Source organism: Amblyomma americanum, chromosome 1 (assembly GCF_052857255.1).
Source record: "Amblyomma americanum isolate KBUSLIRL-KWMA chromosome 1, ASM5285725v1, whole genome shotgun sequence".
NCBI classification, from domain to species: Eukaryota; Metazoa; Arthropoda; class Arachnida; order Ixodida; family Ixodidae; genus Amblyomma; species Amblyomma americanum.
In genome coordinates, this window is record NC_135497.1 from 60387709 (window position 1) to 60406776 (window position 19068).

The following is a 19068-nucleotide window of genomic DNA, read 5'->3' on the forward strand; positions in this document are numbered from 1 at the left end:
TGTTGCGTTCGAGTACTGCGCGCGCTATATCTGCCTCGAACGCTGCATGCCCCTAGCTGGTTGTGCCGTTGCGTTCGGAGTTAAGAACGCGATGGCTTTAAAAAGCTCGTTTCGAAGAAAAGTGGGCGTTGTGGGCCGTTGGCTTTGTTACACGAAACGCGAGATTCTCCAAATAAAAAATTCCTGAGGGCACATAAGTCTTCTTACGCGCAGACAATGCTAACGCATGGAACTTTCTAAAACGCGGGTTTTTTCCACCACAGCAGTAGTAGTTGTATTTTTAAATTTTTTCTGTTATTTTTATTTTCTATTTGGCATTTCAATTTTTGTTTATTTTTTATTTATTTCTATTACCTATGTTTGTCAATTTCCTTTTTCTTATTGTTTTTATTTTCATTAATTTTTAAGGTTTTCGCTTTTTATTCAGTTTTAGTATGCTGACGTGATTAGTTTGATTGACAGCTATAGTGTGACATGTTTCCGCGAACATCCCCGCTGGCGATTCACGAGCTTATAGAGGCTTTCGCCTTAAAAAATCGCGTAGACACTGGGAATGGAACCAAGGTTTCTCAGATTGCGAGGTAAGTACGCGTAAACGCGCTACGAAGGTTCGTTGGTTCGAACTGAATAGAAAGTGGACTTAGTGAATGTGTTGTGGTCTCTGACTTCGTGAAGTGTCTTCTTGTACTGATGCGCTCGTGAATAATTATGAGTGTGCAAATGTTGAAGCGGGACCCCAAAAAAACCGCGTTGTTCTTTATAATGCATAATAATTTACTCACGTGAGCTGTTTTAACGCGACACCATCTATGTTATAGCGATGAAGTAAATGCGAATAGCTTGCAGTGAGGCATGATAGGTGGTATAATGACTGTGTTCGGTTTGAGTTTGGGTTGATGGAGTTCGGCGTTCCAAAGCGTTTCAGGCTATGAGAGACGCCGTAGTAGATGGCTTCGGTAATTGCCCCAATCTGGAGTTAATAACGTAGACGGACATCGTATAGGGGTTGTGGATTTCAATTTAGGGAACCAGCAAACGAAATCGTTGAAGACGTCAACTGGTCCGAACGCTGCGCCCGGTGATAACACGACGGTTCCGCCCCTGCGCGCGGCAGCGTGGGTGCAACACATCGCGACCTCTTCGGGATTTGCACACGGGCAGGCAGGGGCGGCCGGACCTGCGTGCGTCCTGTTTTGTGCGGGTGCCAACCATTGCGATGTCATGGTGCTCGCACCGCCCGAGCGCCTTTGATGTAAATCGCGTCCGTGTGCTCTTGTGTTAAATGCGACGCCAACAAGGACGCAGACCTCCATTACATCTTTTGTCTGTCACTACAAACTTCCTCCCTTCCCTGACGGCGTGGTTGAGGTGTCCACTGATATGTGAGGCAGTTACTACGCCTTTCTTTTCCTCTAAAATCACAACGAAGACGCACAATGGCCAATTTAGGAATCAGCGTTTCCGCAGCCCATTCGCATCTTTCGGTGGCAGATGGGCTTTCTTCAGATGCCTGCTAGAGACTACGGGCCATTTGTTTCATGGGCATGGCGTTGCACCGAAAGGGCGAAGGCGTTCCGTGGACTCCCTGGCAGCTCTGCAACACACAGTTGGGTTCCGCTCTTAAAGGCGAAGCTTAAGCGTCCTCCAATTTATTTGTTCCGCATTGTTAAATTTGTTTCTCACTATTCAGCGAGCCTGTAATATATAATGCAGTTGTATATTATACCTATGTAAGCCTGGAATGTGTGGTGTGTTTGCGCGTTCTACTTTGCTAGCGTAGATGCTCCTGGACATGCGCTAGTTACCGAGGTTTCCCGTTTAGTGTTTTTTGTTGTGTGTGCGCGATGCGCAATATTGCTTAAAACATTCTTTGGGCCTTGGCTGGTCGGCCAATGATTTTATTTTGTAAGCTACATTAACTTAATTCGGCTACGTCGTTAGAACAGAGGTGGCCGGTCCTCTGTCGCTGGCGTTCTTTCAATCGAAGACTGCTCTCCTGGTCACCTACTGCAAGCACCCCGAGCCTTGCTGTTCGTGCAGCTTTGTCGTCAGACGCTGCCACGCGCTTCAAACGCCTCTTGGAGGCTATACGTAGCTGCGAGCTACGTGCAGCACTCATGGATCCCGGGCGTGTTTCATGTGAGGCGAAAAGGAGTATTTGCGCAGCAACGCCCTGTCGTACTTGAGCTATCGAAGCGCAGCTCAGAGCCTCATCGCTTGGTGGAAATGAGAAGGAGCCGTCGAACTAGATACGTATAAATGCGCAGTCTGCTCCATTCAGTTGTAATTAATTGACAGGAAGGATATCCGCCGAAACGATTAGCCTCGATGTGCATTTCAGTGATATCCTGGATGCCTATATGTATCGGCTGGTGGAACAAAAATCATTAGTATAGAGCGATGGCCGACTGTCAGATCCCTGATGCGCAGCGTTCCAGGAGCACCAAGCTGTTGTGCACCTTAGTGTGTGACTTAGCAGTTGAGGTATACACGTTAGGGAAGGAATTAAACGCCCAGCTAACGCCTTGGTCGCGTTGTGCCTCCATCCAAATTATCCGGAACGCAACGTCGCATGTAGTGCATAAATATTATTCTTCTCAATTCAAAATCAGCTAAGGCACAAACGAAAAGCCATATTTCGGTCGGGCCTTATAGCGATGCCACGTGAGTAAGCTTCGTTGCTGTTGTCTCTCTGCTGCTGTGCCCTGTATCACTTCATCGAACGGAATATCATTCCTTTTGTGGTGCAAGTTGGTTTAGTTTGGTTTGATTTATGGGGTTTAATGTCCCAAAACGACTCAGGCTATTAGGGACGCCGTAGTGAAGGGCTGCGTAAATTACGACCACATGGGGTTCTTTAAGTGCAATGACATCGCACAGTGCACGATCCTCTAGAATTTCGCCTCCATGAAAATTCTACCACCGTGGTCGGGATCGAAACCGCGTCATTTGCGTCATTAGCCGAGCTCCATAACCACATAGCCACCTCGGCGGATGAGCTGCAGGTTGTGTTATCCCTTGAAGGAAAAAAAACGCGTGTTCTGAACGTCAGCGCTCGTGTACTGGTGCCATGCAGTTGCCTCCCGATATATGGTCCTTTTGTCCTGCTTGCATTTTAAAAGGGACGATAGTGTCTTTGTTCTTTGCCGGAAGGCTGCGAGTCGATGAGGCGAGGATATATACCTAAGCCGCCTCGCCCTTGACTTGTCTAAAACACCACTGCACTGAGTGGGCATCGCTGTAGCTCAGCGGATTATTGTGGAGCCAGATGTAATGTATATCTAGTAGCTTCTTTTAAATCTAGCGATAATGCTACAACTCTGAACTTTAAAACTTTTGGGGTTCGAATAACAGCGGAAAAATTACACAGGGACAAACTGTTTAACGATAACAAAAACATTGGCTATATTCAAGAGGCAATACACACGTCTTCTTCCGACGACTCTTCTTTTTGCACTGGCCCCGTCCACACGCTTTTTCACCCTCAATGTCTTCGTTTCCGTATTTCTTTACACCAGATGGACAGAAACACAGGCGATCAAGCACCTCCGCCCACCGGTCGCGCTCGCGGCCGTTCGCGCGGCAGGGCACGGGCTGTGGTTGTACTGCCCGGAGCACAGGCGGCACCTACGGTGCCTCAATTTCCTGCTGCCATGGCGCCGCCAGCGGCTTTGCCAAGGACGCCTGGTGTTTGGGGGCCTGCGACGGTGCCCTTGCCGGTGCCTTCGGTGGCGCCGTCGATGCCCGCCCTCGACAGCGTGGAGGGCCTGTCGTTCTCCATCGACAGCATGGCCATCGGACACGGGGCGCACCTCCAGCAGATGGCGGCATTGGCCCCTTCAGCTGTGGTACCGCGGGTAAGTTATCTCTTGTTTACAGCGACAGATCTTAAAGGGCCGTTGCCTATGTTTTAGGCCAAGGTCAATGTGGTTTAACGTCTCAAAGCGCCTGAGGCTATGAGCGCAGTGAAGGGCTCCAGAAAGTTTGGCCACCTCGGGTTCTTTAATGTGCACTAACATCGCACAGTACACGGGCCTCTAGAATTTCGCGTTCATGGAAATTCGACCATGGCGGACGGGATCCAACCCGCGTCTTTCGGGTCAGCAGCCGAGCTCCATGACCACTGGGCACCGCGGCAGCACTCCTGGGTTTTGCGTCGTAGTAGTAGTAATTCGCAACTGAAATATGGCTGTCCCGGAAAACCGTCCGAAGAGCTGTTACCGTAGACAGGGGAGGGTGAACGCGGAATGTGCAAAGTATTGAGGGAGCGGAAGAATATGCAATTGGAGTCAATTTATAACAACACCTGTTAAAGGCCCGTTAACTGGGATTCGCGTCGTAGTGCTACTCAAGAACTTAAAAGCGTTGCTCAGAACTAATCGCATATGCATGTCGCTCTCAAATTCTTTAACTCTAGATAATGAAATAAAGATAAACGCTCAGTTGGCTCTCAATCCGCCATTTCACAGTGGTGACAAAGAAGACAACTTGCCAATGTTCGCCCGTATACATTAAACGTCTTAGCGCATTAATCTAATGACGAGAAGATGCTTCAACAGGAAATGGTGCTATTCTACGCTAAGATGGTGCCGTGGTGTGCAGATGTCACCTTTGCCATGTTTTCGCGGGCAAAATGAAGAGACCTCCTTTCCTGCGGTCCCAGCATGGCCAGAAATCGGCCTAACTGTCACCGTGCCGGGGGTATGCACGGCCTCACTGAGGTCGTCGTATAGGTCCGCCGGGATTGTTCGCTTTGGAAGACAAAGAATAGCATATCCACATTGCCCGTGTATATTGTGTATACTGATGCTGGGGTAACTGAGTGAATGACTGTATGGTGTGCACAGCTGGGATTGTTTCCAGGTTTTAAGCATTAGGAGATTGACCGTATGGGCTGGAGGTGTATATGTGAGACGTGAGCGTGTGGCGCTGTACACATAATGCTTGTTGTAGCTCCAGTCTGTGTGAATATAAGACCACCGCCTCATTGTACGCCACCGTCTGGTTGCGGCACGGAGTTGTGTGATGTGTCGCGCGTACAAGCCGCCTGTCTTCGTCTAGCCTTGATGTCGTGCGATGGGGGAGGGGACAAACTCCAGGTTAGATGAGACGGGGGTTGGTAACGTGATGAGAGAGATCGAATGGGGAAAGGCTGAATTGATGAAGTAGCCAAGCGTCCCTTGGAAGGCGCCGGATAATCATGCAATTTGTCGTTTCCGGTGAACGCCAGGAAGGCAGGTAAGAGGTAGGAAGAGACCGGTGTCATGTAGTCTGATTTTGACTGGGGAGGTGGAGAGAAGCTTCGTGTAAGTTGTTTAGGTAGAAGCGAGCCATGTGAGTTGTTGCTGTGTAAGGAAGATTTAATTCACTCATAGCATGAAGATAGCTAAAGTCATAGTTATACATAAAGGAGGCCGGCGTGACTACATAAACAAATTGCCCTCCTATCCCAGTCTTTCCTGTGTCCTCAAAAATTATAGATCGCCTCCTGAAAATGCGGGAGACGAGAGGATTGATGACTTTGATTATGTTCGCGACCATTGATTTCAGGCTGGTTATGCCTTGCGTTATGCACGAAATTTGTTGTTTGCATGATGCCAAACACATCTTAAATGCGGCTCATTGCTGTTCGAGGCAAGTACTTGATGAAGGGTGGTTGGATGAAGTTAGCTTGGGTGGTACAAGGACAGGGAGAGGGCCAGGATGGTTCCTGGCTGAAGATGACACCTGGCTGAGCAGTTGTTGACTTGGGCAGCCCGCACTAGAACAAGGTGAGCTTTCCAATCAATGAACGTGGGATTGGATGGTAAGACCTCAGCTGCTGTCCGCTTGTTCCGCGGCGCAGGTGTTGGATGTGATCGGGAAGGGGATTGCGGTGAGGTTATTTGCAGTGGAAATCGTTCTAGTCTGGCCCAAGTTTCTGTATGACGGAAGACCCAAGTTGCCGTATGAGGCAGGTCGAGTGTCGGTGCCCCTTCCGATCTGTGTTCAGGGGAGGATGGGGCCGGAGTGCTATGGAGTGAGGTAGGATGAGGTTGTGGCTTTTGCGCGTCAAAATGGGTGTCGGTTGCAAGGATACGGTCCAGCGTTCAGCGAAGATGACTTCAGTGACTATAGGCCACCTGTATACAAACTCGGTCCTTCGCTGTCGGATAGAGCACCTTGTATTGAAAGGGGGTGGTCCCCTCCGATGTGGTAGCACCACGGGGTGCAGGGATGCGGCACTTGTTCAGGAAGGGTGGCTGCACAAGTGCAGCTGCGGCAGAAAGTTGTTCTTAGCCTTTTAATATGCGATGCCCACACTGTAGGCACTTTTCGCGCTTTAGAGCCTCAGTTTGATGTGGTTGGCAGTCATACTGCTCGGACCTGTTTCCGGCAGTCAAAAAGATTAGGAGTGTTTTAACATCTGTGCGTGTCTGATGTGAGGGTTGTACGGGTTGTTGCAGTATTAAACATCACCTCGTTGATCACCTCAACAGTAGTATGAGTTAAGGCGTAAGCCTATCTTCTCTCATGAGTGCCGTGGACGGATGTCGTGGACGGAAATTTTTAGCACGAACTGTCAATCTTAAGTTGTGTGGTAAATAAATGTAAAAAGCTACGCAACAGTTCACAAGCAGTTAAAGTATACGCAATGAAATAAGATAGAAATGGTTAAAATATATACAGAGAAATAAAAACAAAAATTACAAATTACAAAAATGAAATAGTAAAAGTTAACAGAAATGACGACGAATAATAAAAATATTGAAAAATAGAGGGATAGTTGATATTTGACATAATGAAATGACGAAGCAACTGTCTCACATACATCGGCGCACACACTAACACGCTGTAAGGGAAGTGATAGAGGGAGTAGAAGAAGAAAGGAAGTAAGAGGTTCCATTAGGAGATCTCCGGAATAATATTTACCAGCCTGGGATCTTTAACTTGCACCGACTTCGCACAGCACAGAGGCGACTTTTGCATTTCGCCTTCACCGAAACGCGACTGTCCATGACTAATCGAACCAGGGTACTCCGGCAAGATAATCGAGCGCTCTATTCGCTCAGCCACCGCTGCGGATGAAAAATGGAGGGAAGAAACAGAGGACAGGGGAAGGGTTTCGTAATTGCGCTCTTAAGCAGATTTAGTGCATTCTTGTAAATTTAAGTATATTCGTATTGTGTGCGCCAGCTTTGTGTGCAAAGCTGTCTCCATCCTTTTCTCTTTATGTCTGCTTGCAGCAGTTCCAGTTTGCAGCGGCCGTCACACCGGCCGAGAATGGCGACTGCGGCCGCCCAGAGACCCGGCGTCGCCGCGACGAGTTCGCCGTCATCGAAACGCGGCCTGTGCATATCGATAACAAGAGGGGCACTTCGGGCAGCCCGATTAAGGTTCTGGCCAACTACTTCCAGCTGCTTTGCATGCCTCAATGCTGCATACACAAGTACCACGTGGAGTTCACTCCGACGGTGAAGTCTAGTCGCATGCGGCGCGCCCTGCTCGTGGACTTCATGCACATGTTCGACAAGTGCCTCGTGTTCGACGGCATGTCTGACTTGAAGTCGCCCAAGCGGCTGGACCAGGACATCACCGAGGTAATATCGCAGCGGCGCACCGACGGCGTGATCACCTGCGTCCGCTTCAAGTGGGTCCAGGAACTGGCCCCGTTAGACCCGGAGCTGCTGCGCCTGTTCAACACGCAGATGCGCCGCAACCTGGAGCGCCTGGACTTCGTGCAGATCAACCGGCACTTCTTCGACAGGCGCGCTGTGGCGAGCATACCTCAGTACGGGCTCGAGCTGTGGCAGGGGCTCGTCGCGGCCATCGGTCAGTACGAGTCGGGCGTCATGTTGGTGACGGACACGCTGTACAAGGTGCTGCGTCGCGACAGCGTCTTCGACCTCATGTCTCAGATCCAGCACGTCCCGAACTACAAGGACGAGTGCGTGAAACGGGTGGCCGGCTGCATTGTGATGACACCCTACAACAACAAGACCTACAGGGCGGACGACATTGACTGGGACAAGAACCCGGCCTGCACCTTTGAAACCAAGGAGGGGCCCAAGACGTATGCCGACTACTACCGGGTACGTGTTGCTACTAGTGCCATGTTATAGGTTCTGTGCAAAGTGGTGAATTAACTGATGGCGTGGTCATCATCACATCAGATAGTTCTTCCAATCTATTATGCCAGGAGGGTCCACTCCGAAGTGGTCCCCGAATTTTTCCAACTTTGTCTCTTTACCTGGCTCAGCCGCCTCTGACTGTATCACGTTTTCCTTCCTTTGATGTCGTTTTTCTGTGCCAAACAACTAGCTATCTGTTATTGAGATCATTTCGTTGCCTCACAAACATTTATCCATGTGTTGCAAAGCCCAGTGTATGTGAGAGTTCGTGCGCTTAGCAGTATAGCTGCAGGTACGACCGACACCGTCTGTCTTTGGGCGATGCCTTGTGCAGGACCATTAGGAGAAGCGCATTCGCGACATGCGCCAGCCCCTGCTGGTGTGCCGTCCCAAGGAAAAGGATTTGCGCGCCGGCCGCACGCAAAACATCTACCTGGTGCCGGAGCTGTGTGTCCTGACGGGACTCACTGACGAGGTGGGCAGTTGGTTCGAATGTAGTGCTGTTTGACCTTTTCTACAGCGGCCGCTGTTTATAATGGGTCTAACACCTGTTTTCGTGACTTGGCCGTAGATGTCCGCACAGCCTAGAGGGGGGGGGGGGTTAAGGAGGAGGCGGGGAGGGATCAGGGCATTGATGCGCCACACGGCGAGCTTGAATACTTGCAAATACTACGCAGTGTGGTGTAGAGGATGAGGTGCAGCGGCACGACGAAAAGGGGCTCTACAGTGACGGCGTGGTGCGGAAAGCGGAAAGTGTGCTATGTTGAACAGCGTAACAGTCAACCTTCGTTCTCTTTTAATGCGCGGCATACCTAAACGTTTGTCAATTTGTCAAATGACAAACCTCATGGCAATTCTAATCTTCCAGCCATAGAGCTAGGAACTATAGACCAACAATGCCTATATGGCTGTTCGAAACGTATACGGCTGTTTGTCTCTTTTTTGCCAGCGTCAGCTGTTAAAGTGGCAGGTGATATATAGATGTAGTTTGGCCATAAAGCCCTGCATTCTACCGCGTGATCTACAACAGCGTCAGCCTTAGGAGCTTAATGCAATTCAATTCAATTGTTACCTGCTGAACACAGTTGACAGGTTGCGGATTGCAAGGAGGGAAATCCAGCTTTTCGCATAAGCGGAGAGGAGGAGGGCAAGTAGGAGAGGAACGGCAGAGAATGTGGGAGGTGATAGGTCGCTAGATCAGATTTCACTTATTCATATGACCACGGCTGCAGTCGGATACACCTCAAGAACGAAGCGGCTTCTGCCCGTCAAAGGTTTTCCTTCCAGCCAACAGCGTCGGCCGATTCTCATGACAATGGAGTGAGCGGCTCCACAGTGCAGTGAGGAGAATATCCCTTTTTTATCTGCGACTCCTTGAATTGTCACGCAAAGAAGGTTGTGAGAACCACCGGCCAACGCCAGTGGTCGCAAGGGGGCCCTGGAACGGAGGAAAACCGCATTTTTCTACCGCTTATGATTGACAAAGTAGATTCCAGGGTCAAATGCAGAGCTAAACGAAAGGAATGACAGCTTTCGCTGATTAAGTGGTTAAGCTTTTCAGGGTAGCTCTGCTTAGTGAGCTTTTATAGAATAAGTGCCACCAGTTGCTTACAGGATAAGAGCCAGGAGAGCGCTCGGGAGAACGGGAACATAGCTGTCGCAGTTCATTTTTACCATCTGCCACCGTCATTCGCGATGTCGTCTATCGAATGCGCCGGTCTGCTCTGCTGAAGTACCAGTCGTCCTGTTTAGGGTAGAGTGCGTCTGCTGTGAATGTTATGCTACCCCACCCTCCGCGGTTGGCCTGTGGTTAGAGCGCTCGGCTACTGAGCCCTAAGACCTGGCCTGAAGGCTGCGCGCTTCAATGTCGGCGAAACGTGGAACGTGTCCATGTACTGCGCGATGTGAGAGGGCGTTAAAGAATCCCGGGTGGTCGACATTAAATGCGGAGCTTAAACTCCCTCAATTTGCGATTGATATTTTGCTTCGTGGCGTGGACACTTGAGGGTGTATTCCGAAAGTGTCCTCGGAACGGGCAGGTTCACTTCGGTACGCGCCGATTGATTCCAGCCCGAAACGCGGCCGTGACAGCTGCGTGGCGACACCTGACGTGTTTTTCAGGTTACGTCATATTACTATCATATTGCCCTTGTACTGCGTCAATATTAGGGTAATGGCATCAAGGATGGAACACGCGGACGCTGTTAGACACCCAGGTGATTTAAATTATTTTAATCCCGCTATTACGGCATCCCTCATGGCTTGTGTTGCTATGGGATGTTAAACCCCAAATACCGTACTCTTCCGTTTTAGTCTGGAAACACTATTATGATGGGTTATCCTGGAGCAAGATCTTGCGCTGTTTGTGGCTTTGTGCCATCAATGCCGACGGTTCCGCTATCATTTACAGACCTAGCGCCACCGCTTGGCCAATGCTCTCAGGCATAAAGCGTCACCAGCGCGCTCCGCCGTCCCTGCTCACAGCGCGCGACAGCCATCAGGGTCGGAGTCACATGATCAACCGCTCATGCCGTGCCGTGTCTTTTCATGCAGTTGCATCTGAGTGGCTAGGGTTTACGCAGTTCTGCTTTTCCACATTTATAGAATTTAGGCGAAAATTCTCTGTCATTTTTATTCGCGCATGACCACATAAATTCGTTATTCTGTTATATGCATCGAGGCTATTCTAGCGCATCTTCCAGGGCCTTTCAATCGGCTCTAAATTTCCCCACTAGACGCCGGCTGATTTCTCTGCTAGGCCTCGGCCGCCGTTTTGGTTGAACAGGAGAAGCCCGTCTTAAGTTTCCTCGATGGCGTTTCGACAGAGGCAGCAGTGTCCCTATCGGACAACGCTGTATTGACGCCTCAAATGTACTGTCTGTCTCTAAGCATGCAAAAGGCGACAGTTTCTAGAGTACCCCTCCAATATAAACTTTTACGAGCACTTCGCAGGCGTTATGTTCCGCGGTGGTAAGCATCCGGAGCTTCGCTCTCTTTCCTCCCACCCCGCGGGCGAAGGAGAGGTGCTTTGTTAGGTCACATAAGTGCTCGCTCTCCGAGTGTGTCAGTAGCATCAAGCGTGCTACGCTGTATCCGTATCGACGTATTACCCGTGAAGCTTGCTTCCTTACAATGCGTGGCGTACTCGTGGGTGTGCTACGAGATATTCCTTCAGCGTTTTCCGTGATTGGTACGCGTTAACCGAAACGTTCACGATAAGCCGCTGCGCCGTGATCGGGCATCAAGATATGAGGCTCAATGGAAGCGGAGGCGGGACATATCGTGCTGCAACTTCCTCACGTATTGCTCACGTATTGCTCTTGCGAGTACACACTGAGCTGACTTGACAAGGTTTTACTGGATTACGAAATGGTACTGCAAAATGCATAGGACTTGGTATCTACTGAAAACCTGAAATTATTATTGAAAGGTTGGAAAGCAGAATTGGGGGTTTGTGCATCTTTTTCATAAGGTTTTTGGCCCAGTTGATTTGAAGGCGCTACAAACGTTTTTGGAGCAACGGGCTTGGGGACGGGAAGGCGTCAGCATCTTTTACGTCCCTTGTAGAACCATAAAGTGTGCCCAGTTTAAGCCATGCCCACATGGTTGTATGCACTTGGTGGGAACTTGCAGAATGCGGAACCCGCGCTGTGTCGTGGTCGCTAAGAGCACATATGTGCTCCTACAAAGTCCAGTTTGCACTATTTGTAAAACTGGTTTTGCATATAATGGGTATACGGGCCTTCTGGGGCCCGACCGAAAATCTTTGGCGAACTCTGAACCATTGGAGCCACCCAGAGAAGTGCCGCTGTCCGCAAGCCGCGTGGCTAACTGGTTATGGTGCTCGCCTGCTGACCTGAAAGACACGGGCTCGATCCCTGCCGCATCGGTCGCATTTCGATGGAGGCAAATTTGTGGAGGCTCGCGTACCGCGCATTGTCAGCGCACGTTAACGAACTCCAGGTGGGAGAAATTATCCGAAGACCCTCCACTACGGCGTCCCTCATAGCCTGAGTTAATTGCTTAGGGGCGGCCATAGGCCGCAAACCGCAATTGCTGTCTAAAGGGCCCATAATTCCCTCGCAGTTGCGGGCCAACGTGACCGTGATGCGGGACATGCCTCGGCACACACGCGTGGAGCCTTCCAAACGCTGGCGGAACCTGCTCGTGTTCATGGAGCGCATCAACAACAACGAGGCTATCCGCAACGATATGGACCGCTGAGGTATCCGGTTCGACGACTCACTCGTCAAAATCGACGCCCGCGTGCTGTAGGCCGAGAAGGTGATGCAGGGCAGCAACACGTACCGCTACAGCGTGGCCACGGCCGACTTTTCGCGCGAGACGCGCTACCGGCCGCTGCACGTGGCTGTCGCTGTCGAGTCGTGGATTGTCTTCTGCCACCGGTGCGAGGAGGCCAACGTGACAGAGTTCGTGCGCACCCTGATGTCCGTGTGCCCGCCCATGGGCCTCAATATCAGGCAACCGCGCCTGGTGCTGCTGGACGACCACCGGCCCTCAGGCTTCGTGTATGCCCTGCGCCAGCTTGCCATAGGGGGCAATATTGAGCTGGCTTTGATCGTGCTTCCCAACAGCCGCAAGGACCGCTACGACATCATCAAGAAGGAGGCCTGCGTCGACCTCGGCCTCCACACGCAGGCCAGCCGAGGCTATTGTTCTTTGTCGCCCGAAGTGGGGAGCGAGATCCAGTAAAAACTCTGGATTCACTTTCAAGACTTATCACGAGTCTGTTTTTGTATACTGTAAGATGACCATTGTACAGGGGGGCCTGTGGCTTCGTCAAGTGGTCTTCATGACAGCTTTTTCTGCAGACCTCTGGCATCCTGTATATTGTATTTGATGCCAACAAGATTTATTATTATGATTATTATAGAGCGCCGAGCCCAGCTTCCTTGAAACAGAATTGCAATCAGTTGGAATGTGTGTTCCCTTCGCCCTTTGTAAGGAAAATAGGGAAATGGTGTGGTGTGCTTTTTTAGGACTGAAATAATTTAGAATTAGCTCATTTCAGTTGTTCTTCGGTTAGTTTCATTTGTATAAATGGAGGCTCCAATGAGTCACAACTGGCGAGAACGCTGTGCGCAAAGAGAATAATCACTTCATTTCACGTGGTGAGCACCGAGTAATTCTCTGGCCAAGAGCTTCACTGTCCAGTTGGTCGTGCTGTAATCTGTATTACTGTCAAGATTATCTGTCTGTCTGTTGTTGCCAGGAAGAAAGAAAAGAAAATTGCGCAGGCCTGCTCACTGGCGCAAGCCGAGCTACCAGGTGCAGATAGTAGGAGAGTTGAAAGATGGGATAGGAGTACAGGATAGTAAAGACGCGGTAAAGACAAGGGCGATCCCGGAGGTAGTGCAATACCGGGCCAACCGGTGGCGGGAGTGAAGGATCCTTCAAACTCTCCGCCACATTTCCAAAAATAAGTTCAATTGGACCCGTAACAGATACATTACGGGGTCCGGACATCGATACAAGATTAGCTGTTGCCTCTTTTCCCTGCGCTGTAAACACTTACGCCAAGAACGATGCGAGGGTTGTCTAGTTGTGAAAGTTGGTCGACGTGTATGTGTTAACGTAGCAAGGAGCGGTAGGGTCAGATAATGCAAGTAGACTGAGGAAAGCAAAGTCATGGCAAATGCAGTACAGTGCATAATGGTGACGATGGCCCTCATTGTTTTCGGTACACTTTCCAGGTTATCCTCGCCCGCACCATCGGTAACCGCAGGAACATCCACTCGGTGGCCACCAAGGTGGCGGTGCAGCTGAACTGCAATCTGGGCGGTGAGGCCTGGTGCCTGGAGATCCCGCTGGTCAAGCACCATGGTGATCGGCTACGACACCTACCCGGACTCGAGCACGCCCAATCGCTCTGCGGGTGCCTTCGTGGCCAGGATGAACAAGAGTCTGACGCGCTGGTACCAGCGCGTCTGCTTCCACGACACCCTCGAGGGGCTGGCCAAATCACTCCCTTCGCTGCTGCGCGATGCACTGCGCAAGTACTCGCAGTGCAACGATGGCGCCTCGCCCGACCGCATCATCTTCTTCCGCGACGGGGTGTCCGACGGACAGATCCCCCAGGTGAGCATTTATCGTGGTACTCTGTTTACCTGCAGTATTAACGCGACAGCGTCAGGGGCCTCGTTACCCAGGACACCCGGCGTTATAGTTGTGAGCGAAAACATTCTCCGCCAACGCTGCCCCAGTGCTCGACTTAGAGTGTTAGCAACGGGAGCTCTGTATTTGCATCGTTGTGCTCAGCAAACGTTATGAGTAAATACGAACGTTCGCGAATGTTTCGTTTCCGGAAACATCCCTTCTGAGACGCAAGCAGCTCCGTCTACCTCATGGATTTTGCACTACTTTTGCAGTTTATAGCCAGCTTCTCTATATCAGGTATATTCCCTCGTTATGTCAGATAATGAATATTTAAACGTGTTCAGTACAACAGGACGAATCGTTTGACACCAACCGCAACCCCCTCCGATAGGCGGTTCGGCCGCAATTGTCGCCTGAACATCCTTGGATTGTACGGTTTGGGACGAGAAGGTCGTCGCTGCGAATCTCGCACGTGTTTGGGGCTTCACCTCAATTTCCAGTTTTGTCCTCCGGAACGTGTCAAGTCATTTGGCACCACTATTAACATTCTCCATCAAGCTGGTGGCCCCTAGAATGTATTCAAATCATGCCGCAATACTAGCACGTATAAGAGTCGAAAGTATAGGTATCTATTCGGGCGCTACGCACACACTTTCGCTGTAATGTACCGTGGTCACGTGAAAACTTTTGGTGAATTTGACCTTCATTGCATACCGACGTGTCCTTGACAAACGTAAGTAAAGTCACGAGCATGACTCTGGCAGGTGGTGCCCACTGAGCAACCCAGGAGGCAGGTGGGCCATCTAGGTCACGTGGCCTTGCGGCGTCGTCGCAGCCTGCCTACCGGATAGGGAGCAAGCTACCCATCATCGCAGATGGCAGTTAATGATTGGTTGCTCGAAAAGAGAAACCTGGGGCGCAGAAGGGCGCAGGCACGTTTCTCATTGCTTAACCGCTGCACCACTGCGCCAGGATGGGTATGAGGAGTCCCATGTTTCTATGAAAGTATAGAATCACCTTCTGCATATATAGGAATCAGCCTTTTATGCTTTCGCGTCATGTCGTTAAGGCGGTGCTTAAATGTTCTCTCCAATATTTGTACCGTGACCATTGAACTGTAATGTTATTTCTTGGCTTTACGAATGCCGAATCTTTCTAGTTTTTGCCCATCCTTCCTGGACCATTCGACATCTGCAGTATTATGTAAATATAGTCAAATAATGTAGGTGCATGACTAGTGTAATGAAGTTTCGTAGTGCAGGCATTTTGCGCTGTAACTGTAGTGGTGTCGAACATGCGAGATTTCCGGAGCCCTTCAGTACGGCGTCCCTCATAGCGTAACTCTCTTTGTTACCTTAAACCCATACAATCCATTCTGAGTCTATTGTCTTCCACTACCCAGTCTACTCCTGTTGCTTTCTATGCAAAATCTGAGATTGCGGCGAGTCCTCGTACCACTACCGGCGCAGTGCGGGAGTGGTTATGCGATATCCCTTACAAACATTTTCTATAGATAGTCTATAAACATGTTATAGAGACTGTTGTTCCCTAAAGATATATATTTTTTGTCTATTCATACTCTATAGGCTGTCTACAGAAAAATGTCAACTAAATGTGTATGGTCATAAACATATAGAATATGCATAAACTGCCTATAGGATTATTATTGCCTACAGACTTTTCTCTAGCATTTGTCCACAGAGTCTATAGACGTTATAGACAGAAGTCTATGAACAGGCCATAGCATTTGTCCATAACCAGTCTATAGACTTTATAGACAAAAGTCTATGGTCAGTCTATTGACTGTCTAAAGGAGATTTTTTAAGGAATACCTCTACACAGGAAGGTGGCCGTTTCGAACAGAGCCACCGGTGGAGAGCCACGTTGTTCTTCCCGACCTATGCCAGAAGGAGTGGATCCAGGAAGCTTCAATTTCGCACACATCGTTCTTTGTTAGGCTATGTATTCTGAGCATGGGTCTGCTGCTTATCCTCATTCATCGACCCACGTCTTGCTCCTCTCCCCTGCAAGGGGACAGTTGACAGGTGGAGGGTGGAGAGAGGGAAGCCCCTTTAAGGTGGGTGCTTCACGTAGACAACTGCTGGCGAGTTTTCCCGTTCATGGCCCATTTAATTCTATCACATTAAAAAAATTGGAGAGGACACGTAAGCTTCGCTTTAACGGTGTAACGCGACAGCGGAGTTTGTTAGGCTCTCCATTCTCAGCAGTTTGACACCTTTGAACGCATTTTTATTTTTCAATTGTTTCAGATGAATTATTGATCAATTACACATCCTATATTGTCTTAACTAGCATTGTCAAGCATTAGCTTATTATTCATAGAAATTTGACGTCTTTGAACACCGCTTCTTACATTTTATTCTTTTCTTTAATGTACCAATTTTTCAAATAAACTGAATTATTTCATTACCTCTTCATCGCCTAGCCCACAACAGTGAATCGTCGATCGGTAGAACAGCAAATTGGCTTGATAGGAGTTTTTACACAGCCCAATTATAAAACGCCGGGTATAATTCCTGCCGCGAGCTAAGCTCGAACTTAGTACATTTATGCTGCGCGAAACGCTGAATCATAAGAGACAATCCGGAGCATTGTGCGGAAAACGCTTGGCACGGTAAGATATGTTTTACGCAGCCCCAAATATTTTCGACACGAGGGGCCGAATACGACGACGGCTTTTCGACCGAACGAGATGTATACTCAATCACCTAAAAACGTTTGGCACTGAGCGTACCAAAGCTGCATGAAAGCTGCGAGATATGGTGTAGTGGAGGGCACGGGGATAATTTAGACCACCGGTGGCTCATATTTACAAGCTGTTCTTTAACTTGCATTTAGATTGCAAACTACGCGGGTATTTTTACATTTCGTGTCCGCTGGAGATGATGCGGCCTCCGTGTTGCAAGTGTGATCAAGCAGGAAAGTGCAGTAGTGGACCACGCTTAACTTTTTTGCCGAGGCGTTGTAGTGATTACAGAAAGCTATTATTCCACAGTAAACTTCGATTTTCTTCAAGACGGTAACTTTTTATCGCAAGGCTTGCTGAATTTCGGACTAGTAGAATAGGATTAAGAATCATGAGGCTGGAGCTCTGAGCATCTGCCATGTACGTACGCAATGATTTGATTCCCGGGAGTTCCGAATAGCATGACAAAATGTGTAGAGATTTGAAATTTTACATATGGCACCTGCGTGGGCGGCCGATTTTCCATGAGGATGTCATCATGGCTAGAAAGTATGTGACAGGCATGCGCGTCTTGCTGGAGACCAGGCTCGCGGCAATACAGTGCGGTAATCGAAAGTTTTAGCCTAATGTTTTTGGTGGTTTCCACATGAGATGCCAGAGGCTGTATGACGTGCAACAAGTAAATTCGATGTTGGAATCCCGAGCAAGTGGCGATAAGCAGATTAGACTTACGCGCGCGATTCCACCACGTTTCATCAATCTACATATACACGGCTGCCACTGGAGCTTGAGTGAAAGCTCCTGGTGAAGCTCCTGGTTACTATATGCCGCTACTTGGAGCCCTGGGTAGCGCATGCGCAATTGGCTCCGGATCGGTTTTTTTCGTTATTGGATAAAAATAGCGTGGCATTTTTCGCGGTTTCGTGTCATTTCGATCTTGTCATCACGACAACGTTCAGCATCAAAAAATCTCGCAGTGGAAATAATGAGGTGCATGTGGGGTAAATTATTAGAGCCAAAAATATTCAGCATCAAAAAATCTCTCAGGGGAAAGAATGAGGTGCATGTGGGGTAATTTATTAGAGCCAAAATATTCAGAAAGTGAGCGGGGCCGGGGCAAAGTGGCGTGAAATTCGAAAACACCGCAAGTGGGCGGAGCTAATGTGTACCGCCAAATCTGAAAAACCGGAATTGAAGACGGAGCGACGCATGACGCCAGATTTGGAAACGAAGCGTGGCACAAAGTTATTAAAATCAAAATGGGCAATGGTGGAGCCTAATTTAGGCAAAGAGTGGCAAAGAGGGGCGAGGAGGTGTCTGCTCACAAATTCCCCCAATGCGGGTGCGGCAGTCTTATAATCAGTTTTAACTGTGTTATAAATTGGTCTCACAATCCTCCGTTTTCAGTCCTGCACTTTTAACCTTATGTCACCTCTCTAGTTTTGAGCCACCAATCGCGCAATCACTTTTTGGTAAGTTCCAATGCCCTCTGCGGTCAGCAGAAATGCACTGGCAGGTGGTGCTGGTGGCGGCAGTGGGCGCGACTGAAGCGTGTCTCGGGTGTGCGCGGCGCAGGTGATGGAGTGGGAGATCAATACGATCGTGGCCTCGCTGCAAGGGCTCTTCCCTGGCGTGAACCACAAGCTGGCCTTCGTGGTGGTTACCAAGCGCATCTCGACGCGCTTCTTCCTGCCGAGCCGTGAGCACGTGACTAACCCGCCGCCGGGCACCATGGTCGACAGCGAGGTGACGCGCCTCGAGCGCTACGACTTCTTCCTGGTGTCGCAGAGCGTGCGCCAGGGCACCGTGGCCCCAACCATCTACAACGTCATTTAGGACACGACGGGCCTCAAGCCGGACCACATGCAGCGCCTGGCCTACAAGCTGACGCCCCTGTACTTCAACTGGCCGGGCACCATCCGCGTGCCGGCCCCGTGCCAGTACGCTCACAAGCTGGCCTTCCTGGCCGGCCAGTCGCTGCACGCGGAGCACAACCCGCGCCTCTCCTCTACCCTCTTTTACCTCTAAACTGCACGGTTCGGGGTTTGCCGACGTTCACCGGTGTGAGGAAGGTGGGAAGGGAGGTTTACGCCCTCTGCCTCCATCTGGAGACCTGCGCACAGCATCTAAGGA

At 49.8% G+C, this 19068-nt stretch overlaps 2 pseudogenes; one reads left to right on the top strand and one right to left on the bottom strand.

Annotated features, from left to right (window-relative positions):
• Nucleotides 1-3653: 3653 nt before the first annotated feature.
• LOC144099477 (piwi-like protein 1) lies at nt 3654-18963 on the top strand (annotated as a pseudogene).
• On the bottom strand, nt 13460-13602 carry LOC144116758 (U2 spliceosomal RNA; annotated as a pseudogene).
• Nucleotides 18964-19068: the final 105 nt, after the last annotated feature.